The sequence below is a fragment of the Phyllobates terribilis genome, unplaced genomic scaffold (assembly GCF_046119375.1).
Source record: "Phyllobates terribilis strain yellow unplaced genomic scaffold, ASM4611937v1 Scaffold_11__3_contigs__length_659146591, whole genome shotgun sequence".
In the NCBI taxonomy this organism is placed as follows: Eukaryota; Metazoa; Chordata; class Amphibia; order Anura; family Dendrobatidae; genus Phyllobates; species Phyllobates terribilis.
Window position 1 is genome coordinate 87,930,714 of NW_027362771.1, and position 11,101 is coordinate 87,941,814.

Here is an 11,101-nt window from a genome sequence, read left to right on the forward strand (position 1 = left end):
ACAGTTGCTCGGTGTTATGTTTGAATCACTCCCGTGTGCATGATTTCCAACTGTTTGACAGCTCTAATACATGTGAGGAATGTATATTTCTTACACAGCCCGTCAGCTGTAGCGGAACCGGACATGCCTGCTGTCTTTGTTTCACCAAGCACACCACATGTTTCTCAATCCACCATAACATCCGCACCTCACTCACTCTCCACCAGTTTTTCCGGTTCACCATACTCAGCCCTCTCTCAGCACCTTAGCCAGCCCTCGGTCCCGCAGTTGTGGTCACGTAAAAGATTGTTTGATCCTACGCATGACGAAGCTAAGAGGTTGAACTCCACCATCTCCAATCTGTTGGCCACGGAAATGGTGGTCTTAGGCCCTATTTTTTTAAATGTAAACACTTCCGATTAAATCTGCATCTCCTGGGTTGGCTGTAGTGGGACAGGTATGGGTCTGCTTGTAGTCTGATGACATTGATGCCACTTCGGTGGTGTTAGGCCCTTATTTAGGGCAATGTGAACACTCCTGGTTAGGTCTCCATCTCCTCGATTGGCTGTACTGGAAGAGGTGTGGGTCTTATTTACACTATTTCTACAGTAGTGAAATTGATGCCACTTTACTGGCGTCTGCCACAAATTTTTTAAAATATGGGGAGTCCTGATTGGGTCTCCAACTATTGGGTTGGCTGTAGTGGAACCTTCCTGTTCTGCAGTCTAAGTTGTGTAAGGTTGCGTACCAGTCCTTGCTGCACTCCTGATACAGACTCTGCCTGCTGCACTCCTGATACAGACTCTGCCTGCTGCACTCCTGATACAGACTCTGCCTGCTGCACTACTGATGCAGACTCTGCCTGCTGCACTCCTGACACAGACTCTGCCTGCTGCACTTGATACAGACTCTGCCTGCTGCACTCCTGATACAGACTCTGCCTGCTGGACTCTGATACAGACTCTGCCTGCTGCATCATCTAGTCTCTCCTACTGGGTCCAGCTGCTGTGCGTCCGTTGGTCTGTCCTGGAGTGGCACCTGGCATTCATCGGGAGCCAAGTCTAACCTCACCATCATAGTCTCTAGTGAACAGTCCGGTGCTCGCTTTGTCATGCCCCTCCAGGCTCTCCGGGGTCCATGACACAGTGGTTCCACAAACCACGTCTGTGACAGTGCACCCTTGCAGGCAGGGTCTTCACTCCTGGTGTACCAGTCGGTGACCCCTTTTAACATGTAAAGCGGAACTGAATAAATGTCTCTGTCACAGTAATAATAATTATAGTACTTGTACTCTGGGTCAATTGATGGCACTTCCCTGGTGTCTATGACTAGCCCAGGGTATGGGGATGACTCGGTACCCGGGCCTTCGCCTGGCCTTTGGGGATGTCGAGGTGGTCGGCTCCCGGGCCCGTACCCTGGGGTCAGCTTTAAAAGGGGGATTGTTGGTTATTTTTATGAAAGTTCGTGACGCAACCTGTGGTTTCTGGTGAGAGCAAGAACGGGGACGGACATGGTAGTCACTTCAGCACCTTTTACTGGTGGAAAATCAGGCACATCCCGGAGCACTGTAGAGTGAAGGGTGCATATCAGGATCCTCCCCAATGAGCGGGTGTAGGGCCTCCTGTTTCTTGCCTCTGCGTAGTAAGTTTCTGACCTGCCTGGAGCTAGGCCTAACTTTGTCTCTGTCCTGCACCGGCTGACGTTGTGGTAGGGCCTTCTCTTGGAGTGCACGCTCCCAGCTTACGGGGCCTATGTGTCTTCCGGCTCTATTACGTATCAGCGCTTTAGCGATCCTAGGACTTGTAGTTCTCCAGGGATTCCGGTTATGCCTTACTGGGTGAGCTGGCTAAGCTCCTCTGCCCCCTATGTACTAACTCTCCACTCGCCTTCGGCCTACTCGGGCCCTCACTAAGCTACTCACACTATCGGCAGCTTGCCGCGCTTCACCGATCTTATGGCGCCGGCATACCTTATGCTCCCTATCTTGAGCTACAACTGAACTGAGCTAAGAACCACTGCAGACTGACCTCGCTCAGGCTTCTCTACTGCAGGAACTCTCTCAACAGACTAACTGAGCTCGAGTCTGTATTCAGATGTGTACTTGCTGAACTCTCCAGAGGAACTGAACTGCCTAGCTCCACCTTCCCTATTTATATCCCTAACGGGCTTAACCTGCTGGTCTGAGGTGGAAGGTGGAGATGTGTGAATGTTTATGGGGGCCTCTTGTGGAGGAATCCATCAATGCACTCTTCTAGGATATGTGATACCAAGCGCAGCTGGGCGTCACATTCCCCCCTAGCAAAGCTCAGCTCTCCCGGGCTGAAGTACATTTTATAAAACAATAGGATACATGAACAATCTTCCCTTTATGGGAGGCAAAAAGCTTAAACGTTACTGTTACAGGGCGGTACTCCGTGTGTTAATTATTAATGTCAGGCTTGACTATCAGTAATCAATATCCGGCTAATACCTTGCCTGTTACTACTCCGATTCCTTTACTATACACTATACTAAATGGCGACTAACTGAGACAAAAACCGTGTTATCAATAAAATATATTTATTACACAAGTCTACAGTTAATTCTACTATTTAATACCACACTGACACTGAATATAACAATAATAATACGGATATACGATTAACCCCACAATAACCTAGTTACACTTCCTGCCCACTTACCTAAAAACATACATACATTAATTACAGCCCACCCACCTATCACTATACTATCCCTATGGAGGATAAGAGGTTAAAAGCAGTGATACTTAGCCACTTGAAGATGCCTTGGCTGCAGATGTGCTGCTGAATTAGGAGAGGCAGAAAAGGGGACTCAAAGGGTTCACAAGGGAGCAGAGGAGGATGGGACAGATAAGGCTGGGGGCTGAGAGGTAGGGAGATGAAGGGGAGTAGAAGCAGAGCAGCAGAGTGTGATGATGTGAGAGGTCAGTTGCTGGCTGCTGCACACAGACACAGATGCTGCTGGTACGTCTTCAGAGGAGAGGGCAGAGGGACAGTGGCTGGGCTAAGAGCAGTAGGACACAGAGGGGCAGACAGGACACGTGGGGCAGGAGAGGGGACACAGAGGGGAGCAAGCACAGAGGGCAGGTGTCAGCAAAAGAAGAAGAGTTACAGGGGAAGAGAGATACTCAGCCATGTGCTGTGTTCATCCTCTCCAAGTGTCCCAAGACTAAAGAGACCAGCACAAGAGTGCTCTGGGGTTTTATGTCCAGCACAGGAAATGATGTATTATTCCCCGCCCACTGGCCAAGGACTTTGTTCATGTCCAACCATACTCGCAAAACCTGTTTTAGTACATGGCTGGACATTTTATTTATCCTGCCCCCAATAGCAGCAAACAGACTGAAACACATAAGGAGATGGGGGCCAATATATACATGTATACTTATCTGCAAACATGGCTAGCATGCAGATACATATATACATGTGCAACCTAGGACACTTCCCTTTACAGTTACATAATAACATAACCAAATACAAAGCGTCCTCAGAATTCAAGTCTCTTGCAGTTAGGTTCCCAAACAGGAAGTCCATCTCACAGGGTAGAGTACTTGGCGGTTTGAGGGACCTGTCCCAAACCCTCAACGTAGGCCCTGGGGTGGCTGCAGGGCATGAAGATCCCGAGTTGGACCTCTAGTAGAGGCACTCCAGACAGATTTTTCTTCTGAGGTCACCTAAAGGGGCACTCCAGGGTGTGCAATTATATACAAAAAGCAGTTTTGGGCTACACACAGTCCTCAGCCACGAAATTCATAGGTAAACAATAAAGGAAGTCATTAGTCAAAGTGTCCATATCACTTAAACTGTTCAATAATAAAGCAAAGCACAAAATAATATACATATGCACGAAAACACACAGAAATACAGTTCAATACCCCAGGGGAAACTATCTACATTGTCAGAAGTTTAGCTATCTTACTGATTATATCTGACAGGGGATTTACCTCACGTGCTACGTGTTGATCTGCATAGTGCGGTGGTCTGTGTGGTAACAGAGTCTGTATTGTCAGTTACCCTACCAGTTCTACGTGTGACTACGTTGTAAAACTGCTTTAACCTCTCTCTTGGACTGGCAAGTTCACCACTGGCTGGGCCCTCTTGCTATGCTCCTACCGGGGATCCTTCGTCCGGGGATACTTCTTGAGCTGGCTCTTCTGCAGCACTAGGCTCTTTTGCAGCACTACCAGGTTCAACTTGCTGTGGAGGGTTTTCTGGCTGTTCGAAGAATTGGAGTACTGGGATAATTAATGCTCCTCCTATTTGAGGCCAATCTGCCGGGAAATCTCCTAAATCAGTATGTATCACTGCTTCTTTAGGCTCTTCCAGTACGGTGATAGGCACTTCTTCTTGAGGTTTTAGCAGATCTGGACACAACTTTAGGTGATCCCGGGACACTGTTGCAGACGTTCTTCCTCCATCTCGACTGATTAAGCAGGTCTTCTTATTATCGAATCTTGAATTCAACACAGTGTAGGGTTCTTTTTCCCACTGGTCATCAAGTTTATGATTTCGTCTTTTCCTTTTCAATACTACTTCACCAGGTGTGAAGGGTTCTGCAGGCGCGTTTTTGTTGTAGTGCACCTCCTGCTTATCTCTCACCCGAGTGAGACTATCTTCAACACAGGCTTGTACTCTTCTGTACTGCTCCTGTCTGGCCGTGTCCCAGTCCTCAGTGGTCACATCCGCTTCTGGTTCTACAACACCAAGCTCCAGGTCCATGGGCAGCTTTCCTGGCCTTGCTCGCATGAGATATGCCGGAGTACAGTTGGTGGAACTTTCTGGTATGTGATTGTACAGATCTACTAGGTCAGGTAGTAGGTCTGGCCACTGATTTCTCTCCTCAAGTGGTATGGTCTTTAGCAGGTCAATGATGATGTTATTCATCTTCTCACAGAGACCATTGGTTTGTGGGTGGTACGGTGTAGTTCTTATCTTCTTACACCCGTATAGATGGCAGAACTCCTTGAACAACTCAGCCTCAAAGGCCGGGCCTTGGTCCATCAGCACCTGCTCAGGGTATCCATGGGGTCTACAGAAATACGCTTGGAACGTCTTTGCTGCTGTCTCTGCCGTCAGGTCTTTGATGGGGGCGACCACCAGGAAACGTGAGTAGTGATCCACCATGGTCAGGGCATAGGAGTACCCTGACCTGCTGGGTGACAGCTTGACATGGTCCAGGGCCACGATCTCCAGGGGTCAAGTCATCTTGATGGGTTGCAGGGGTGCCTTCTGGCTGCTGTAGTCTTTTCTTTTGAGGCCACAGGGTCCACAGTCTCGGCACCACCGCTCAATGGAGCTGCGCATTCCTACCCAGTAGAATCGACACTTCAGCAGGGTCTCTAGCTTTTTCCAGCCAAAGTGTCCCGCCTGATCGTGGTAGGCCTCCAACACCATTTGGATGTCTGTCTTGGGGACCAATATCTGCCATACCATCTCATGGGTTTTTGGATTGACGTACCTCTAGCACAGCTTCTCACGGTAGATAAAAAGCCGGCTTCTCTCGTTCCACAGCTGCTTTGCTTGAAGAAACCCGAATTTTCCAGGGAGGAACCTTCTTGGGTTATCAGCTCCTTGATGCGGCTGACAACCGGGTCACTGTCCTGGGTCTCCTTCCAGCTGTGGTGAGGCAGGGGGTTTAACGTCGTTCCACGCTGCCTCGTCGAGGCTCGTTGCTCATGGATCATCCCATTCCAGTGAAAGGCAGGTAGCTCAATCTCTTCCAGGTCATCCACTTCTTCTTCTGTGTCTGACTGGTGAGGAATCCTGGACAGGGCATCGGTGTTGGCGTTCTTGTGGCCCGCCCGGTATTTAATTGTGAATTGATAATTTGACAGCCGAGCCATCCATCGGTGTTCCAGTGCCCCTAGCTTAGCCGTTTCAAGATGGGTCAAGGGGTTGTTATCAGTGAAGGCAGTGAACTTACTGGAGGCTAGGTAGTGCTTGAACCTTTCAGTGATGGCCCAGACCAAGGCCAGGAACTCCAACTTAAAGCTGCTATAGTTCTCTGGGTTCCTCTCTGTCGGGCGGAGCTTCCTGCTTGCGTATGCGATTACCTTCTCTTGGCCATTCTGCTTCTGACTTAAGACAGCTCCCAGTCCTTCGTTGCTGGCATCAGTATACAGCAGGAATGGTTGGCTGTAGTCAGGATAGGCTAGGATCTCATCGCCTGTCAGGATCTCCTTCATCTCCTTAAACGACTCGGCTTGCTCCTTACCCCAGTGGAATGGGGGATTTCTGCCTTTGGGGGACTGCCCTACCAGGAGGTCTTGCAGAGGAGCTGCTTTCTTGGTGTAGTCTTTTACAAATCTCCGGTAGTATCCTACTAGTCCCAAGGACTGACGCACCTCATTGAGGTTCTTCGGCTCCGGCCACTTCTGGATGGCAGTGACCTTCTCCGGGTCTGGTGCTACCCCTTCTGGACTGACAATGTGCCCCAGGTACTGTACCTTTCTCTTGAGCAGGTGGCACTTTGAGGGCTTCAACTTCATCCCGCACCGGGACAGTGACTCCAATACCTCCGCCAGGTGCTTCAAGTGGTCCTCGTACTTTTTGGAGTACAATATCACATCATCCAGGTATAGTAACACAGTCTCGAAGTTGTGGTGTCCCAGGCAGCACTCCATCAATCTCTGGAATGTTCCAGGGGCATTGCAGAGTCCAAACGGCATACTGTTGAACTCGCAGAGTCCCATCGGGGTAGTGAAGGCCGTCTTCTCCCGATCCTCCTCAGCCACAGCTACTTGCCAGAACCCACTAGTGAGGTCAAGGGTGGAAAAGTAATTTGCAGACTTTAAGGCAGCTAGGGACTCCTCTATGCGTGGTAAAGGGTATGCATCTTTAAGTGTAATGCGATTTACTTGTCGGTAATCTACACACATTCTCATGCTCCCGTCCTTTTTCCTAACTAGCACTAGGGGAGCCGCCCAGGGACTACAACTATCCCTTACTACCCCCCCTTTCTCATGTCGTGCAACATTTCCTTAGCCTTCTGGTAGTGTGCTGGTGGTATAGGCCTGTAACGTTCTTTGATGGGTGGATGGTCACCTGTGGGGATATGGTGTTGTACCCCGTTAATCCTCCCGAAGTCAAGTGGATGTTTACTGAACACCTGTGCGTATTCTTGAACCACCCGGTGTACTCCATGTTTCTGATGGGCAGGAGTGGTGTCTGTCCCAACATGGAGCTGTTGACACCAATCCTCCACCTGGGTTGCAGGGTCATTATCCTCCACTTCATCCGGTGAAGTTAAGGACTCCGCCTTGTGAATGCAGTTGTTATTTACAGCATGTAATTTGGCAACAGTGGCATAACATGGCAATCTGTCCTCATCTTCCCCACAGTTGAGAATATGGACGGGCACCCTCACATTGCGTACATCTACCACTCCTCTGGCGGTTAAGAGCGTGGGTCTGTGCTCGGAGCAAAGGGGTTCTACTACCGCCTGGTAGCTCTGTCCTCTAAGACCTATAGGTAGAATTTCCCGGTAACTGCGTTGTTGAGGGCATTGCTAATATTTTGGGACACGTGCTTGTGTAATGCGGGGACGGCACACCGGGAGAAATAGGGGCGGCTGGGGACCGAGTACCGAGGGACGGCCGCCGCCATCAGGTTGTGAAATGCTTCCATCTCCACAAGCCTAAAAGGCAACATTTTGAGTGCAAGCTGTTGCGAAATGTGGGACTTTAATAGTGTGGCCTGTGGGGCGTTGGCTGCATATTTGCGTTTGCGTTCCAAGGACTGGGGTATGGACAACTGAACGCTACGCTTGGACAAGGACATGGACCTGCTTCCTGATGCTGCTACTTGAGAGTGCGCAGCGACAGGTGCAGGGCAGGAGGCATCTTCGCATGCACCATGGACAGGGGATTGTCTTGCATGCACAACAGTGGAAGTTGCATTGGTGCCACCTGCAGACACTGTCCTGGACCCTGGGGTTCTGTCCACAAAGTAGAGTGCTTTGCTGCCATGTGGCTGATCATGCTGATGGTGGTCAGGCTGGTCAATTTTCCACCCCTGCTGATGCTGCCCTGGCAGGTGGTGCAAATGGCCTTTTTGGGGTTATCGTCAGAGTCTTTAAAAAACAACCAGACTCGGGAAGCCCTAACAGTTGTACTGGCAACTTCCGTCGTATTGGTGTTACGGGGAACAGTTGCCTGCCTTCTGTCTGTGGCCACCACACTGCTTCTTCCTGCCTGTTTGGGCGCTCTGTCTCCCTCCTCCTGTGTGCTGCTATCCTCACTCTGCATGTAATCCTGACAGGTTGGGTCAGTTATTATATCATCCACTACCTCTTCTTACAGTTCCGCACCCTGGTCCTCCTTCTGACTTTCTGGCAATTGTTTCTCATCATCGTCCACCTCTTGTTACACTTTCCCACCATCGCCTTCGTATGACCGTGGTTGCTCAAATATTTGGGCATCGCTACATGCGATCTCCTCTTGCCCCGCTTCAAGTGGACCAGGCGAGAGGCCCGAATCTATAAAAGGAAAAGTGAACAGTTCTTTGGAGTGTCCAAGTGTGGAATCAGTTGTCTCTGTGCACTCGGCATGGTGGGAGGAAGGAGGATCAGGGTGAGGAATATGCGGTCCAGACTCACGGCTACTGAGATTTGACCATGTGGAAGACCGGGTGGTGGTGGTGGTGGCTAAGTGACTGGAAGCATTATCTGCTATCCAACCAATAACCTTTTCACACTGCTCTGTGTTCAATAGTGGTGTTCTGCTGTCCCCTATTAATTGGGACAGGAAGGTCAAGCGAGAAGTTGTGGGTGTTTGTTGTGCAACAATTTCAGCTTGCCCACGGCCTCGGCCTCTGCATGCATCATCACCATCACGCCCTTCCACGCTCTCTACAAATAGCTGAATTTGGAGCGAACTTATATGTGATCTGTGTGACGGACAAACCACAGTTTTAAATAGCTGGCCTATAGGTAACTATTTTTAACAGCACCGACCTCTTGTCAATAAGTTCACTGACACACTGTAAAAAAATTTCAATGGAGGCCAGAAATGGCAATATTTTCAGCGCAATTATATGTGGTCCATGTGACAGACAAACCACCGTTTTAAATAGCTGGATTTTTAGCGCTGTAATATGGAAAGGAGCTGGCTGTATTCTTCAGTGCCAAGAAGCAAATGGTGCAGAAAAACAGTGTTGTCTGGATTGCTTTTTAAGCAAATAATCAGGATTAAGATAAAAAAAAATTATTCCTAGCCCCTGATACCTGTGGCTATTTCTACAAATATTTGTAAAAGCACCAGCAGACAGAACTGGAATGGAACTTGCTATGTGCACTGAAGTCTGCTATATACCCAGCCTGCCAGCCTATATACATTGCCTGCCTGCTTTGCACTGATATCTCTGCAGCTGGATTAGTCCTCAGAAGGACTGTTAGTTGAGATGGATATATGTATCTAATATACTCTGGTATACCTACACTAACTAGAAACAAGCAAATCTCTCCCTAGCTCAGCAGCAGCTCTCCCTACACTGTCTGATTCCGGAGTGACTGTGACGAGCATGGCGGCGCCAGGTCTGATTTAGAACTGATGATGCTGTGGGGCCAGCCAATCACTGTAATGCCACAACCAACATGGCTGCAGCATTATAGTGTGTGTCAGACAATCCCTGCATGTTGATTGGCGCTCTAAAGAGCGCCAAACATGCAGGGAGGGGACGCGAGCTTCCGTCGAGCAGCCCCGGAAATACTAGGCGAGCGCTGAGCATCTCAAGCAGTGAGATGCTCGGGTGAGCATGCTCGCTCATCCCTAATAACACACTGATGGTAAAAAGGGACACCCAGATGACACACTGATCCAATACATTGATGACAACACTACCCTTTATTCATGCTCGTATTTAAACATAGATGTGTGAATGAGACCTAACTTTCAACATTTTTCTGGGTGCTGTAATCCATTCATTCAAGTTATTACTTAAATTACCCAATTTTACACCTGGTCAAGTTCTAATTTGTCTTTGTTGTGAAAATTCAATGTGGTGTTGGACAAGTGATTTTGTAAATGGTGGAATAATAGTTCTCATCAGTGTATGTGCATCCCATGATGCTCCCTGTGACCTTATTCACCTCATAAGGCCACAGCCCCACTATCAGTATTTGGTCAGTATTCGGTCAATATTTTTTCTCAGGAGTGTGAGTCAAAACCAGGAGTGGGTGATAAATGCAGAATTGGTGACTTGTTTCTATTATACCTTTTCTCTGATTGTTCCTCGCCTGGTTTTGGCTCCCACTCCTGAGAAAAAATACTGACCGAATACTGACCAAATGATGACAGTCAGGCAGCGTTTTTACTGCAGTTCTGCATGAAGCCAAAACCTACTCTCTTTGCAGTAAAAACGATGCAGTGTTTTTTCTGCATTTTTTGCAGCACTTTTTTTTGCAGCATTTTTAAGTTTAATTTACCAAAAACGCTTAGAAAAATGCCACAAACAATGCTGCAAAATGCCACAAAAGCGGTTGTGCTGTTTTTTTCCAGTGTTTTTTTTTCCCTTCCTCATTGCTTTCTTCCAGTGAAAAAATGCTACACAACTGCTGAAAGAATTGACATGCTGCAGATTTCAAAACCGCTGCATTTCTCAAATTCAGATATTTTTGAAGATCTCATAGCCTTTGCTGGCACTGTAACAAACAGCTTTTAATTTGCATAAAAACTACAGCAAAAAGATACTGCAAAAATGCAACATGTGAACATAGCCTTATAGCACAGTGTATGTAAAACTGGAAAAGGACAGTAAGTGCCACTAGTCAGAAAGCATGCCAGGGAAGAATTTCACAATGTAACCATTTTTACAGCTGCTGTTATTTGCAAGAAAATGAATATCCAACTCTGTTCTATAGAGTAGTGTCAATAGTTCTGGGAATGTTTTGCTCAATTCAGAAAAACAGAAAAAATAAAGTATCAGTGATATCTCAGATACAGCTAAACTGACAATATTTCCTGCTAACATCTCTCCTTATATTTCATAACTAGATCAGTCCCTGGAAAACATGACCTCTGAACAGGTCAGCGAACTGCAAACAGCCTCAGCGTGTGAGGAGGAAACATACTGTGACTACAGAACACCCACCACGAGTACATTAG